Here is a 15254-nt window from a genome sequence, read left to right as displayed (position 1 = left end):
GCCCCTCCCGGGCCCCGCGCGGGCACCGGCCTCGCCCGCGGCGCCGGCCCGCTGGGAGCCCCGCACCCTGGCCCAGCCGCCGCCCGTGGCTCGCTCTTGCGGAGCTGCCCCCTGGAGCTGCTCCCCGGAGCTGCCCCTCGGAGCTGCCCCCCGAGCGCCCGCACCTGCGCCCTGCTCCTCCCTCCTCCTCGCCCCGCGCCGGCCGCTCTCCAGCAGGCAGGGGTGCCCGCGGTGCCCGCTCCTGGGCGCCCCGGCCATCCCCTGCTGCGGTAGCCTCGGGCGGATGGTGGGAGCGCGGGGCGCGGCGCCCGCACCGCCTTTGTGCCTTCTCCCCGTGCCGGAACAGGGCCTGCAGCCGGCTGCGCGCCCGCCCGCAGCGCGGCCCGCAGCAGCCTCGGGCAGCAGAACGCGCGCCGAGCGCACGGTGACTCCTGTCACCTCCTGCCCGTACATATGTACGGGCTTCCAACACAGTGCACCAGCCTGCTGTAAATGCCACTACCCRTAGAAGTGTTCCCAAGGAAAAGCTCCCGTGCGTTCTCTTCCCTCCTCCCGCTCTACTCGTAGCCATTTCGCAGCACCGCGCTCCGCTCCCCGCGATTGCTCCCCACCAGCAAACCCTCACATGATACTGACAGGAACGGTCCATAAAACTAAATGCAACCCAATTACATACCTGCAGCAGTATCATTAATTTCTCATTATACAAAATCACATCCCATAATATTACCTATCCCCAATTTAGCATCTTTATATCACTATTAATCTCGATAAAGCAGGCGCACTGTACTGTCCACCTAACCAACAAGCAGAGGTGTCCAGAGTTACACCCATCCCTCTGGATGAAATGTCGTGAGTTGCCATCGCACTCTTTCYGGCCTTCTGCTGCACAACGCAGATTCCCAAAATGCTGCCGGAGGCCTTCCTGCTGTGGGCCATCCCTAACGTGCTTTATGCTTTGTCCTGCAAATCACAGCAGAAACGTGTCTGCACAGTATGCGTAGCTGCCCCCAAACACTATCCATTACTCCTGCAGCGTGCCTTGACTTCCCACAACGTCAGCAAACGTCGCTATGCAGGCGCGGAGCCAGCAGGCTGCCCTGCTCCCCGCCACAAGCACCTACGTGCTGAGATACCCTCCACCTCAGCCCTGTCATTCTTACGCCCCTCAACAACGTGTACTCCAGTACCTTCCTGAAATGCTGTGCAGGCATCCCACAATATGACCCACCGCTCCTATGTACATCCTTCCTTTGTTAGCAAAACCTAGACTATAGGCCGCAAAATACTCTCACATTATTTACCTTCTTATTTAGACTGCATTATTTACCTTCTTRTATGCACAGAAAACCCCACCACCCTTCTGACTCTCTGTATTACGCGCACATGCAGCCGTGCCCTGTACTCATATCTTGGCTTAAGTTGCAATGACACTGTCATCTATTTCAGACCCACAGAGGGAAAGTGGTATGAAAACGCTATTCTACAAACACTATTTATTTTCCATATGRATATGGCATAACAGGATATTCTGTGTAACAGAAACGTGTGTATGATAACGGGCCCTAGCCAAGCTCACGCAGACCCCATAGGACTTTTCACTCCCTCTTTCTCACGCTGACAGCCGTAATCCTCTCTAACAGAAGCTATGTGGACAGCCATGCCAAATTCCCATGCTAAGCAGGCCAGCCCTAAATAGCTACTACCGAATTCTGAGTATCCCTCTTAAAATCTCCTTCCTAGTGTTTCGATCACACATTGAAAGGCACTGCAGAGGTGAAGGCACCGTAAAGGGAGTTACTAGAGTTACCCGCACGCATACCCTGTAACACTCTTGCTGGCGGGGTTACGATCTTGAGCGGGCTGTTTGCTACCAGTGACGCGATGTGTGTAGTGCCTCAGCCACAAAAGACCCAAGCTGCCCAGTTAGCCACTGCTTTGCTGAAATCTTTYGAAAAACCACACCGGAACATATTTTTATCGTTAACACTGTGCYTTTCCCACCTCACATCCAACTCGTCTTTTCTCCATAATTCAAAGTTTAGCGAAGAGCGTAAATCTTAATTTTCCCTGTAAAAAACTCCATGCTGAATATAAATTACAAATGAGATGTCTTTAGCATTTGTGAGGATCAAGTAGATGTGTTAAAACAATACAAAACTTCTAAGTGTTTTCTATCTAGTTGTTTGGCTGCTTTAAACTACCAAGTCGCCCTATCTCACAGTTTCTCTATTACCTACCAAATTTAGCTGAATTTTCGGAACGCAAACTCACTTGAGCTGGAAACACACTTGACTTGTAAATAATCATAGCACCAGTATAATGGAAGCTTCCTTACTTGCTGCTCCACATAAATGCCCTGAAAAACATAAATTTTTTTTTGGGGGGGGAGAAGGTGGGAGGAAGTCCTCGCAATACTCCTGCGCTCAGTGCTGTTCCTGTGCCAGGGAAACCCCTCGGCTGGAGCAACCTCTGCCATCCTCTGCAGAGCCCTCGGCGCAGGGCCGGCCGGATGTGCGGGCTGCGCATCCCCTCGGCAACATGGCTGCAGGGCCGGCTCTGCCTCCACGCGTGCTGTGGTTTCCCGTGGGATCTGTATCCCCGGCTTGTGCACAGCTCTCCTCCCAACAAACCCCGCTCCATCCTGCCCGGGGTTGCAGTTGGGCTACTCGGCCCCAGGCAACTTGGGCCACAAGCTCTGGCTGCTGGACCCAGACTACTGCTGCCGTGGCCCCCGGGTCTATTTTCAGTTTCACTTTCATKGGGACATGTTTCCTCAAGGTAGCGGGAGGAGCAACCTGTGGCACTGGCTCAACATGGTGCTTGCTCGGCGCTGATACTGGGGCGCTGCTGAAAGCTGGTGACCCCTCCCGGAATATTTCAGTGATGCAGGAGTCAGGAATGCAGGAGAAGGGACATTAAAGCCCTCTGAAAAGGAGGCAGACTTCACAGGCTAACGCTAACGGTTTACACGTAAGGCACAAATAGCAGGTGACATCCATGGCTTGCTGGGGGTGCACACAGTGTAACCTTAGAGGTTGGTTTGTGGCATCTGTTTTTTTTTTGTTTTGTTTTTTTTTTATTCCTTTTGTGTTCAATACTAAAGCAGAAATATCCATCATTTTAGATGATGAATGTTGTGAACCACCTACATGTTGCTTCATTTGAGTCCTGGAATACAGATGTACTTCTGTTTTACTCTTCTGACCAGAGTTGCTCTAGCCTCATTACAATAGCCGATTTGCTTTATCAGGCTAAATCTAACTAATAACATGAGAAGTATCTTTCAGCATCTGTGTAAAACTGGCACCATCTCATGGATTCATAAATGTGACACTGTTCCACACAATTTGTAGGCACATTTAATCACTTTCTCTAACACAGTTTGCCCACTTGCATGGTCACACTGGGGAGAAGAGGCTTACTGCTTGCAGAGCCTCTTCCTGAACTCAGCAACCATGCAAGCTCTGCCCTTCATTCTGCTGTTTGACATCACTGCAAGCTGAGGTCCTGTGGCTTCTGCCAAGTAGCCTCGAAGATCCCACGACAAGTCTTGTCTTTGATTTTTCTCTAGTAAAGCAGAGAATTTTGTACTAGGCCATTCTGAGGGGAGGGGGCTATCAAACTCCCAGACACACAACTTTTACTTTAAAATTAGTAGGAAAGCACTCTAGACTTTCACCCAGTAGTCACCCTCAGCCTGTGTCTCTTCCACCCTGCATTCTTATTGTATCCAGCTAATTTGGGGGGAATCCTGTCTCCTAAATGCTAGTCAAAAACAATTGATCAAACAAACAAATAAACAAAAAACTTTATTCTTGAAGGGCTCCCCAACACTGCAGAGCACTTTACCCTCAGATTCTTTTCAAGTTTGCTTTCCTCTAGTTCCAGACTTCTSTGAGAGTCTTCATGGCAAGCCAAAGCAATTTGAATGACCCGTTTTCACTGTTCCCTTATGCACTGTGCTCCCCACCTTTCGTACAAAGAAGGATGAAGCTGTTTGGTTATCACAGGGAAAGAGTCTTGGTTTTGGTGGCAGACACAGGAGAAAATGATACAGAAATGGYCTCCTTTTCTCATGGAGAAGACACATGAGCCACTTCCGTCATGTTCAATCACTGCTCCTAAGGAGAACAAATGCCACTGGAATGAATGGCAAAAAAAGACTTATGGGAATCACAGGGAATTTGGTAGTAGACAACCAGAATGGGCTCAAGAACCACTGACCAGACTGTGTGTGTATATACACACACAGTCTTTTCTTTTGGGGGAGGTGGGGAGGGATAATAACATACTAGTTTCAGTTTCTGTAACAAGTGCATAGCCAAGAATTGTTTGAATACCAGCACGAGTCTGTCCCTGACGCTCCCTAAAGCTAAGGCTCTGCTCTGCGCTGGCCAGGAGGAGGAGGAGGCARGAGGAAGAGCAGAGCTGTGCACTCTGTGATCCGAAGCCTGTTGCGTGAAGCACTGTGGTGAGCAGGGAGCTGCCGTGGGGTGGGAAGAAGCTAAGAAGATGGGGATGGCCCTTCCCCCCAGTGAARGGCTGATCTCCAGCTCTGCGAGCTCTGCGAGTTTGATGGCTGATGCTAAAACATATTACAATTACACCTGGTGCTGGAACCTACAGCTAAGTTTGCTTGGTATTTTCCATCGCAATTCTGTTTTCAGTTGCTCAGAATCTTGTCAAACATCAGAYATCCAGACTGGAATTTTCCATGTTTATCTTCACCTATTTTCTGAAGTTGAAGGCACTTTGTAAGACAGAAGAGGGATTTTTCTTTTTTGTAATGTCAAAAACCCTGACTTYGCACCATTGCCAGCCTTCTAATATGGATTTTTGCGTACAATGACTAATCAAAGCTGGAAGCAATACACAAAGCTAAGGTCCCTTAGAAATCATCATTTGTTATATACATTCTCCAAGAACATCTTAGGCAGATGTCCTGTTACCCTCCTCATGATGCAAACAGCCGAATTCAGTCCCAGAAGAAGCGCGCGCGGCCTTGGAGGGGCTGCCGTAATGGCCTCCTGGTCTGAGCCACCACGACTGCAGTTCTATGAGTCCTCTCTCCGTGCCTGCTGCGAAAGCGTGCGCACGTCCGCAAAATCACTAGCACTGAAACACATCTCCTTTTGAGATCAGTTAGCAGAAATGCTACAGAACAAGCTGCGACTGAAATCCACTGCTTCCCGCTGGGATTGGGAGAGGGCTTTCTAGCACGGTGCTACGGGGAGCAGCACATGCAAGTGCAGTGGCTCGTACCTCACTCCATTTGGGGGTGCTCAGCCCATGGCTGCTGAGCAGGGCTGACGGACTCTGGCTTGCGTGAGGGGAGACTCGACCCTTAAATCTCAATGGTGGAAAAAGGGATCGTTTCTGCCCTGTGGTTTTCACGAGTGTGCTTAACCCAGGGGGACTGCTGGGCTGGGTGACACCTACGAGCCACCCTGGGCTTAGTTTGGAGGTTTGCCAAGCTGCCATGGCCATGGGCACAGAGCTGGGAGGAGGAACCAGCCAGATAACTCTGTGGCTCTGCCTTCCCTGCAGGAGCAGCCATGGGCTGCAAAGCTGCTGGAAACAAGGAGCTGACATCAGGCAAAGTGATGTCACTTTGCATCCATGAACGTGCCCTGTCCTCACGGCCAAAGATGTCAGTTCCTGGAATAACTTTGTGACTTCTTTCTTTTTTTTTTTTTTTTTTTTTTTTTTTTTTTTTTTTTTTTTTGAGATCCATGTTTCTGTGCTTTTTGTGTGTTGAGTCAGTGGGATACTCTGGAGTCATAATTTGAAGGGCTTTTTATTTTTCCCCTTCCACAGCTATGAAGGTTACAGAACTCGCTTTTTAAAAAGCATAAACTCCTGGATTCCTGGAGATGGGAAAGCTGAATGTCCGCCTCATTCCTCTACGGGTTTAACAGAGGATTTCTGTAAAGCGCTCCGCATTGGCAGCAATGGCCTCGGTGCTGCCTGCTGTGCGCGCCTGCATCCGCCTGCCTGCGGTGCCCCCCCCTCCTCCCATCCCCATCCATCCCTCCCGCCCGCCCGCGGCAGAGGCGCCGCCGGGGCCCCCGAGCAGCCCCCCGGGCAGCCCCACCCTGTGGAGCTGGGCACATCCCATAATAGTTCACAAAGGCGAGTCCATCCCATAATAGCCACCCACGGGAAATGCTCCATGGCAACCACCCCCCCACCCCACCCCCACGCCGTGGAGCAGCCATCCCATAATACTCTGCCCGCTTTATTGGTTATGACTGTTAAGAAACTCGGGAGCGGAGGGGGGGAGCAGGGGCGAGGGGCCCTGTGGTGACTGCAGCCAAGGGGGCACCGGAGGCAGGGAGCGGGCCAAGCCGCGGGGAGGGAGGCTGGGAAGGAGGGAGGCTGGGAAGGAGGGAGGCTGGGAAGGAGGGAGGGAGACAGCCAGACAGCAGCACTGGGAGGGTCCCAGCGGGCACGGCCAGGAAACAGGGCTTGGGCTGGAGGTCCCCCTCCCCTGGACTGCACCAACATCCCATAATAGATCCCTCCCTCCCTCCCTCCCTCCCTCTGTACATTGCATCCCATAATATTTTTCAGGGAGGCAGCCCTGCAGTAGGTATGGAGGCATCCCATAATAATCCCTGGTCACACACACTGGGAATTGTGCCATCCCATAATATCCCTCTCTCCCCTCGCTYTGGCTGCAGAGGGCCTTGCCATCCCATAATAGTCACCACCGCTCCCCCCCCCTCCTCCCCCGTGGGGCATCCTCATCCCATAATACTCCCCCAGCTGCAGAAGGGCCTGCCATCCCATAATACTCCCTGCCACCCACCTGCCCCCCTCCGGTCGCGGAAGGCCTCGCCATCCCATAATAGCCCTGGCTCGCCCTCCCCCGCTGCAGCAGGCCTCGCCATCCCATAATACGCCCCGCTCGCCCTCCCTCCCCCCCAGCACGGCCATCCCATGGGAGCGGCGGCGGCAGCGAGGCAGCAGCGGCGGCGACGCGACCCCGCGGCAGCGCCCGGCGGGCCCCGCTCCGCGTCCGGCCTCGCCGCGGGCTCTCTGCGCCCGCCGCTCCTGCTCCCCACTCCTGCTTTGTCTCGCTTTCCTCGCTCCTCCTGGCTCGGCCCTCTTGCCACAGGGCCCGGCTCACTGCTTGCCCCGTCGCAGCGCCGTGGCTCTGCTCGGCTGCGCTCACTGCCGGGGACACGGGCAAGCGCGTGGCGCGGGYAGCTCCGAGCGCTGCTGCGGGCTGGCAGGGCTCTGCCCCCCACTGCCCTGCAGCGGGTTGTGCAACCCTACGCTCCCTCCACGCTGCATCCTGCTGCCACCCGCTCCGTGCGGAAACCTGCTCGTGGGGGCAAGCCCCAGCACTGTGCGCCCCCGGCACCGCGCGCCCCAGGCACCGCGCGCCCTCGCTGCCGAGGGCACCGTGTGCCCCGCAGGGGAGCGAGTGCCGCCCAGCGTGCCGCTCTGCGGCCTGGCCGCCGCACCCGCTGCCGCAGCCACCACTCAAACAGCACAGAAGCCCAAAGCCGGAATAAACACCCGGTTGTGTCATTCGGTGGCCACGCMATCGTGCGCTCGCACCTGATCTCTATCAGATCTGTGCGGCTGGCGGACTCTGGCGGCACGCTGCTCCGGCGTTCACAGCTGCGGAGCCCTAGCCTAATCTGCCACGTGCCGTGCCGCCTTTGGGAAGGTCCTGCTCCTCCCGCCTTGCAGCCCACCGGCTGCCTTACTAAAGCCTTACCAGAAGTGAACTATCTGCCCACATCTGTGCGATCGTGTTCCTGCCATAAAAGATCGCTCTCAATTTTAGCCTCCACTCACGTGACCGYATGTTGCTCCTGAGTGTGGTTATTACCATCCGCTCTGTGCTTTCCTTTCGTTCACATTGGTGGGTTTTGCACTTCCCCTCTACTAAGTGTCTGCTACCTGCTCAGGAGGGTGTTTCTGACCTCAGTGGTGTTGCTGGACACATCGTTCGTTCTTGCAAGCACAGTCCAGCATGTGCAAGTTAACTTGTTGTTAAGGCAAGTGAAAGCCTCAAAATACATGAAGCAGGAAGAGAAAGTGCAACCCCCCAACTGAAATAACTGCATATGAGATTGATTTCTGCATTCCATGCAGAAAACGACAACGACAATTTAACTTCCAATATCTGGAACAGTAACTCCAAATAACAGACTTTGTAGATTAAAAGTATCACTTTGGAGGTAGTAACAGTCGGAAATGATGGCAACATGGCAACATGTTTGCTGCATGGAGCCACGGGCGCAGTGAAGGTTCCCCTGCCACCTTGACTGGATACTCACAGGGTGCACAGGCYGTGGGTTTCCGCGCGGCAGTAAAAAGCCTCCAACCCGATGAGAGAAAGTGCAGCAAGTGCTCCCATCCCTAAGGAGGGGCCTCCGGCGGCTGCCTCGGTGGGACACCTCGGGGAGCCCCACACAGCCTTGGTAGCGAGGTTGAAGGAAGGGGCTGCCGGGATGGCATGCAGATGAAGGAGGCCCTTCATCCGGGGCTCCCTAGCAGCGCTGCAGGAACCCCCTCGGCAAGGCCCCGCTTTACAGACAGTTCCCCCACGGTGGATTTGTTAAAGCAGGACCTGTTTGCTGGGACACAGGGCAGCGGCAGGCAGCGCGGTGCCTTGCGTTGCCTGCTGGCTGTCAAACAGCAGCCTCGCCTGCTTCGTCTGCGCGCGGGTGTTCAGCACRAGTTGGGAGAGAGGACAACAACAACAAGCTATAGCCTCAGAGAAGCACCTCAGAAGCACCGAATCCTTTCGTCATTCCTCTGCACACACCGTTTTTCCTGTTTCTGTGCACTTTGGTACCCATTACRTGCAGGTCTCCAATCTGCATCTTCAGGATGATCTCTATCATTTGCTTTTTACATAGGGATAATTGAAGAGCCAGAGAAGGTAACTTCAGGCTGAGCTAAGACAGGGCTTTAGTTAGCAAGGTATGCTCTGTACTAAGCCATCTGCGCGTGATGTAGTTAGATTAGTGTTAAATCTCCTTAGTAAAACATTATGAACGCTTAATGCAGAGGAGGAACTTAAACTGTCCCAAGCCTGGCTTTATTTTGATAGATCTGTGGCCTGGACACACGTTCCCTTAATAAAATGTGTTACAGTCTGGATGCTGCTGTCCCCTAGCTGTCCACTGGCGCTCTACCGCAGCAGCAGCTGCTATTCTTCAGGCTCTGGTGGCAGAGCATGCTCTGTACCCACTCCTGAGCAAAGTCCAGGATAACATTACACCGCAGCTGCGGGAGATCAGAACAAGCAGCAGTCCTGGGGTCCCGCCTGGGCTTCCCCTGCTTTGGGGAGTCTCTCTGCCCCGCCAGAAGCTGCTCCCTGCTCCCCTCTCAGGGCCTGCCTCCCTCCCCTTCCATCCTCCTCACCCTGCTGCAAGCAGCTCCTGCTGCACCAGYGCTCGGCCAGGTCCTGCCCTACCAGCGCTTGGCCCTTTCGCACCCRTCACAGAGAAAGAGAAGCCGCTCCTGCCTGATGCAGGGAGCCAGTGCTGCCCCTGGGCAAGGGTGGCAGCTCGGTGGGCTCAGTGCCCCTGCGCACCGGCAGGGGCAGCAGGGGCTCCGGTGGTCGCRCCACGCGGAGCCACTGCATCTCAGCTGGGCTCTGCTGGGCCAACACCTGTGCAGCCCTTTTGTTTAAGAAATCAGCAAATTTAATCATACTGCTTCACAATGTTCCATTTTAAGTGAGAYTTGAATGTGGTCATATTAGCAGTTTTTTTCAGAGGTGTCGCTAGGCTGCTTTTAGATTAACTGATTTATGCTGGTGACATTGCTACAGATGAGCCACAAGGGGACAAACTCCAGCCTTCAGTTTTGACCCTCTGTCTTTTCCAAGAAGCATTATGGGTTCTGTGTTTAAAGAGGCTTCTTCCAACTACAAGGCCTTGTTTCTCCTTCTCCATCTACTTCACAATTTGGAAAAAGCTGGGTATGACCTAGGTACTGCAAAAAGAGTGCTTAATTCTTTCCATTATATACGTCCATATATTGGATAAATATTTTTTGCTTCTATAAGTTATTCTTCAACTGTTAGGGACACCACTGTGGCACATCCCAAAGCTGCAAGCTCAAACTCTGCASATGAACCAAGCAGAAAGTTACAAGCAGAGCTGCAATGAGGCTGTCTGGGTGTTCTCACTATACAGTGTTCAGTAGCTTATTATTTTTACAACTAGGGATGAAATTTTCCATTTTGTCTGTCTGCCTGTATCTGATTTATTTACTTTTAAAATATGATTTAGCCCGATTATTTAATCTCATTCTCAGAAAGAGCAGGAAAAAAAATCGTTTTGTTTTAGACTGTTCAAAATGTATGCTGGGAAGAACAGCTCCTTACTGCGAACAGCTCTGGCCCGCCCAAGTTTGAAGGAGGATTGCTCAAAGCTGCGAGAGTGCAGATTTCCCTCACACTGGACACATACTACTTAGGAACTCCAGAAAAATCCATGCAAAAATGTAGACAAGTGAGAAGCCTTCCCCYTCGCCCAAGCCCAGATCACTTTCACTGTGCACATTTCCAAAGATCACCCCTTCCCTGAACACTTATCTCCCAGAGGCCAAATAAACATTTGTGCACACAGGCGGGCTGCAAGCGGCTGACATGCATTTCCCGTGCCCCCTGCTTTGCCCCCTGCTTTGCCCCCTGCTTTGTCCAAGATCCAAGGGGAAGGGTCCAGCCCCTGAGGACTATCCAGCTTCTAAGGAATAGGTCCAGACTGGGCAAGAGAGGAGAAAGCAAGCACGAAGAGGACAGCAAGCCTGGGAACATGAAAAACATGTGGAGATGAGGAGTCTAACCACGCTAGAACTGGTGTGGGGAATAAGACATAATAAGGGGAATAAGGGAAAAGTGTACATGGAAAATTAAGGAGTAGGAAAGGGAGAGAAGAACCTTGACTGGCTGAATGCCCTGACAAGTCTGAGCATCAAAGCAAATAGGACAAAAGAAAAGCCAAGGCTGCTGGCACACAGTGAGAGGAGGACGTAGGGACAAGCTGAATAAGGAAGCTGGTCTCAGGAACTACAGACAAAGCAGGAATACGAGGCCAGGGCAGCAGGGAGAGGAGGGGGACTGCAAGCCAAGTGGCAGCAGGAAGAGAGTGACAGCATCAGACATGGAGATGGGAGACAAAGAGCATTGCACCCCACCAGCAAAGCTTCTCGTTTCTCTGGTTCAGCAGTGCATGAAGAGCCAAATGAACGCCTTTTTTTTTTTTTTTTTTNAAATGAACGCCTTTTTTTTTTTTTTTTTTCCCTCCTTTTTCCAGTCTGGCACCTTTTATGGATGCTTAGAGTCTTCCCTCCTCTCCTTCTGCAAGCAAATCAGCTCTCCCCAAAAATCCTAGTCTGAGAATCACTCCCTAAGCTATTTGGGGAAGAAACTGTGTGTGGATTCTGTACAGGTTTGGTGTAGGAGAAGGCACATCAACAGGCACCCACCTGTGTGCTGTAGGAACTAGGGAAGCTGCAAACTCCAAGCAGCTGCAGGTTCAAACATAAGCAAAGGCCCATCTCAGATTCCAAAAACACCCATCACTGTGGCATGAATCCATGAAGCCAAGACAAAAGCCAGATCTGGACAGTTTTCCTAGTATCAGGTTCTACAGACAGTGCTATGAGGGTCATATGTTCATGTTGGATTGCTGCTCTGTCAACATTTTGATTTTTTTCAATGTGAGGCAGAGCACAAGAGTTTTCTCCAGTGTAACTAAGAGCTTTTGCCTCTTCCTTTCAGGCTCTGTTACAGTGCAGTGCCCGACATCTCAGAGGCAGCCTAAGCCATCCAAAATACTCATCAGCACCACCACCCTCTGCAGAGCTCAGCTGCTAGCAGATACTCGGGAAGCAGAAGAGCGGCCCATCGGACTGCAGCATCCCCGTATTACCATTCTCAACCCCAAGGCAGAAAAAGCAGTACATTCAAACCTTAGCTGGATCCATCCATCGCCTGTGCACCACTATTGCACCACTCACACCACCTCCGTATTAAACCTGAAGGAAAGTAAGTGATGGCTGAAGGCTCCCATGGTGGAAGGCAACCCTGGGGCAGAAACAGAGCTGTTGGAAAGGCAGCACAACCCGCTTCATCGTATGCTTTGCTTGCGGCCTTGGAAGTCGCTCTCCYAGATGCCTATGCTGGTGGCAGGCAGTGTCCCGGATTTCCAGAAGACGGCATTGCTTGGAAATGCTTGCGGGCTGCCTGTTTGACAAGTGACATGACAGAGAACAGCGTGAAGGGAACGGCGCAGCTCAGCGTCAGGACTGAAGTAAACGGAACAGWGAAGCTTACGCGTGGCAGGGCCCTCCCAAGCAGCAAATACAACTTGAGTCACAAGTGTGRCCATTCCCTTTTGAAATGGTCACTCTGCCTATGCAGCAATCTACCTAAGAGCTTGACACTGTATTGCTACTAGCAGTTATGCTGAAACAGATAAAGTCAATTAAGATGTGTTAAAGTGCTAGAGAGTTTTTTTCCCCACTGCTTCTCATATATTTAATCATATTTGTCCATTAATGATGCATTCTCTCCCCATAGCTTTCATTTTCCTTGCCATTAGAAGGTACAAAGTGCACAACRTTATATAGCAACCTACCTCACCTTTCACGTCTGCCACGTGCGTTTTTGCTTTCAAAATACACCTCACTGCTTCCCTCCTCTGGGGCAAGGCCTTTTGGAGCTCCGAGTGTCCCTGTTCCCATTAGGGTTGCACTCCAGATGTGCAAATAAGGCAACCAGATCACAGGGCAACCTCTGCTTCCCAGGTCAACACGCAGCCTAGTACTGCATCCCTACCCAGCTTAGCAGAGTCCAACTGAAACTCAGCTTGCAGCACGACTGATACTTTACGCGCTTAAAAATTGCCACACACGCATAGATATAATCCTAACGACGATGTATCCTTACTACAGTTGCGCGAGGCCTTCCCGACACGTCTCCCAAGCGGAGGTGTCTCCCAGTGCTGCCCGCTCAGCAGCAGCAGYGCTCGTGCCCTTCCCAGGCTGTGCCAGGCTGCGCAGCACACGCTGCCAGCGATGTTCCCAGGCATCTCCAGCAGCTCTAACATACCTGCCACTATTGTTAATGCCCATCAGCATATTTTATCTGATTTTTTTTTAACCTCTCCGTCCCCTCTGAATAAGTCCGTAACTAGAAACTTAAGTGCTGCAATCATGCAAATTGTCCTGCCAGGTTTTTGTAATGCTAATTACATCAAGTGTATGCTCATCAATGAGAAYGTCTCATTCCCTTTGCTAATTATCTAGATTTCACACACTGATATAGAAGCACTTGAAAAATTAATCTCCTCACAATGCCATGTTTGCCATCCTTTGCCACCCCCTTAGAAACTGCTGCCTCTGAGCCCTYGGGTGATACAGGGCATAAGGAGGTAAATCCTATCCCAAAGGCCACTACTCCTTTGGTCCTCCTTTTAAAGGTGCTCTGTTTGGGACTGGAGTTGGCTCTGCCGAACTGCTCAGGTCTTGTCCTTATGAGTGAGCTCAGAAGGAGGTGGCCAGAGGACTTGTACCTGCCTTGCAAGGCCCCGAGCAGTCACAGCCCACGTAACTCGGCACAAGCACTTTAACTGCTATATTTCCTGCCTATAAACCAGCAATAATACCATGTCAGCTCAGGGATCTCCCCTGAGAGAAGCTGATTCGAATTTATGAAGCCACTACACAGTAATGATAAATACCACAGAAAAGTCCAAGAAAATCAGTAGTCCTGTCTGCAGAGTGCAGTTTGATAATATGCAGTAAATAACTGATGGATTGGTGTGCAGCATGTGGGAAAAAAAACAGTAAAGTTACTTTTTTCCCCCTTTTCTCTCCTGTGAGCAGTGTTCTCCCTACACGGGGAACAAAGGGAGTTCGTGGAGAAAACAATCAGTCATTGTGTAACCAAGGACAACCGTGACACCTATGCACAGAGAGCCCACAAGGAGAGAACGAATTCCAGCATTCTGAATGAAAAGTGCAAGGCTTCAAACCTCCCCCATCCCCTCTTTTTCCTTTTTTCCCCTTTGGTGTTTTCATTTACTGCCGCACTCTAGACGTGCAAACTCTGCACACATCAGATCAGGCAAAAGCCTCACAGAGGACACTGACCTGCCCCATGAGGGAGATTACTTCGATCTGCTTTTTCTTTTTGTTGCTTCTTGCATCGCTCACCTCCCGCTGAGGCATTCCTGCAACCCTGATGAGAAAATTCACTCCCCCTCCCGGGGAAAGAAGCACTCGCACCTTAACTTCTTTCTGCTTTAGAGCTTCCTGCYTTTAATATTATTACTATTACTTTATTTTTGTTCTTTATTCTCCCTAAAGCTGAGCAGGCTCCAGAGGGGGAAAGGACAAGAAATGGAGCTGTGCCCTCATATGCCATTACCCACAGCCGTTAGCCCTGGGGAACGGACTCTCGCAGCCAGCAGCGCCAACCACTGGTGCTATGAGCTGAGGACCCTCCCACAGCGCCAGCTCCCGTGGGGGCAGGATGGCAAGACCCCCTTGTGTGACTGCACCGGTTCCCCCACCATGGCAGCTTGACGGAGGCACTTGCAGGTCCCGGTGCCCCCAGCTCCTCGTGCCACGGCCCTGCTTCTCCTGCCACCTGCAAGCCCTGCTCTGGGGGGCTGCGCGGCTCCCGGGTGTTCAACGAGGGCCACTTTCTATCCAGTCCCTCGGTCTTAGGGGCTTAGATGTCCACAGGAGGTGCCACGGTGCCACCTAAGTGGATGGTGAAAGAACCCGGGCGAGTTATCTATCTATCCAGCGTCTGAGCCTCAGGGCTGTGCGGCCGCTGCCAGGTGGAGGCGATGGCTGAGAGCAGCTCCCCAGGCCGGCCCCACAGCCCTGGCTGGGCAAGGAGCCCCAGCCCCGGCCTCGTGGGGCTGCTCGTGGGTGACCTCATCTCGGGCTGCTCTGCTTAGTGCAGCACAGCCCGGCCTGGCACCGTGCCAGGCTGCGGCCAGGGCTGCAGGGCGCCGCGCTCGCCCTCCATCTTCCCCAACATTTCCAGAACGGAAAACTCAACTCTCCTTAGAGGCACAAAGAGSGACATGGGGAAAAGCTGGAGAGCAGCCAGGGCTGCTGCGATGAGGAGGAGGCCGGTGGTCCCTGCCCTGGCGGGGAGGCCGCGACCGGGCAGGGCGCCCCGCAGACGGGGTGTCCCCCAAGGGCGCGAGCCGGGAGCGAGCCCGGGCCGGGGCCGCGGCGCCGCCGAGTGCCGG

The sequence above is a fragment of the Nothoprocta perdicaria genome, unplaced genomic scaffold (genome assembly GCF_003342845.1).
Source record: "Nothoprocta perdicaria isolate Ctin4 unplaced genomic scaffold, notPer1 scaffold_120, whole genome shotgun sequence".
Lineage (NCBI taxonomy): Eukaryota > Metazoa > Chordata > Aves > Tinamiformes > Tinamidae > Nothoprocta > Nothoprocta perdicaria.
The sequence above is the reverse complement of the archived record's forward strand: the minus strand, read 5'-3'. Positions refer to the sequence as shown.